The sequence below is a fragment of the Rhyacophila brunnea genome, unplaced genomic scaffold (assembly GCF_057557595.1).
Source record: "Rhyacophila brunnea isolate RB1 unplaced genomic scaffold, BYU_Rbru_1.0 scaffold_22, whole genome shotgun sequence".
Taxonomy (NCBI): Eukaryota; Metazoa; Arthropoda; class Insecta; order Trichoptera; family Rhyacophilidae; genus Rhyacophila; species Rhyacophila brunnea.
Window position 1 is genome coordinate 11416372 of NW_028232882.1, and position 1591 is coordinate 11417962.

At 33.3% G+C, this 1591-nt stretch overlaps 1 non-coding gene across 1 annotated transcript; it reads right to left on the reverse strand.

The window, feature by feature from the left end:
• Positions 1-212: 212 nt before the first annotated feature.
• Positions 213-405, reverse strand: LOC147070035 (U2 spliceosomal RNA). The gene has a single exon (XR_015071057.1). It is a non-coding gene; the product is annotated as a U2 spliceosomal RNA (small nuclear RNA).
• Between the last annotated feature and the right edge of the window lie 1186 nt (positions 406-1591).

The following is a 1591-nucleotide window of genomic DNA, read 5'->3' on the forward strand; positions in this document are numbered from 1 at the left end:
CCTCGAACGAGATACGCGAGAGTGCGCGCGCAGTATAGGAAGAAACGTGGGTGCGAAGGACACGCTGCCAGGCTAGTACTATACATTTTATTACGGCAACAAAAGACACAATTGACCTAATCTGTCCGAAAATTTCCCTCTCCGTAATTAACCTATTCGGTCGGAGTCCTCATTAAGTGAATCATTTCCCTTATCTAGTAATAACAATGGTTCATAGATGGGCCGATCCCGGCGGCACTGCAATGCCGGGCCAACCCGCGACAGGAGTGGAGCAAGCCCCGAACTTCCCGTCACATTCCAAAAATCAGTTTAATATACTGGTCCCGCAATGCGGGAACTATCAGATATTAAGCTGATAAGAACAGATACTACACTTTGATCTTAGCCTTGAGGCCGAGAAGCGATACCTGACAAGCGGTTTCAGGGGAATTTATTGCCCTGCGTACACGTTTCACTTGTGAATTTAAAATAGTCGACGGCAGCGCTTTCTGTTGGTAACGTCGTTAACTACAAATATATATGTAACATAATATATTATATGAGTCGTATAGTATCAAAAGTAGAACTGTCGCAAATATATCGAAATTTAACTAAGTATGCCAAATTATTCTTCTGACCATAATTTACGACAAGCAATATAATATTCGAATCAAAATCATATCTGTGTGGTATAAAATTGTGATGGAAAATAGGACTTGGTATCAGAATTAGAACTGTTCAATACCTACTTTGGAAACAAAAGTAGAACTGTTGAATTTGAATTGAATTTCTAATTTCTCAATGTAGAAACATATATCATGCTATTATAACACTAAAAAACCCAACAAAACGTTTTTCGTCATTTTCTCGAAATGATGAATAACGCACAGATCTACTTTTGATACTATACGACTCATATGTACGTTATAATATCACTAAATTCTCAACAATCTGCATTATATTACCTAAGTACAATATAATTACATATGGATAGAAAACTTATAAGTATACTTATTATATTATTACACTACATAATATATCAACCTACCTATTTTATAGCCTATAAGGGCCTATGTTATACCTAGTTCGTCCAAACGGGTTATTCGCGAACTACTATGCCAGTTAATATGGATGTAAAATTTATAAGTAAACATATGATACCTAGGTACCTTTTTTATATCCTATATTATAGCTCATCGAAACCGGTTATTCGGCAACTGACCTAGACAAGAAACACACTTTTTGAAATAGATAATTTCATGAAACGGGCAAAAATACCAATATAGGTTATAATAATTATTACCTATGTTGGATATTATGTTAAATAATTGTTCTATTAAAATATCGACAAATTATACCTATAAGCAGTTTAAAATTTTGTTAAATACTGGAAAAAATAATAAACTCTTTTCTCTGATGACATAAATTGAAAATAAATCGAATTCACTAAAAAAAAATTTTTATACTTACCCACAACGTTTTTAAATTTTCTGCTGAATCATATAAATTTGACTTGACTAGCTTAAACGATCATAGAATACTGAAATGTGATATTGACATTTCATTTTGATTTCCATAGTAACGCACATATATATTAATAATTTAGTTGCTA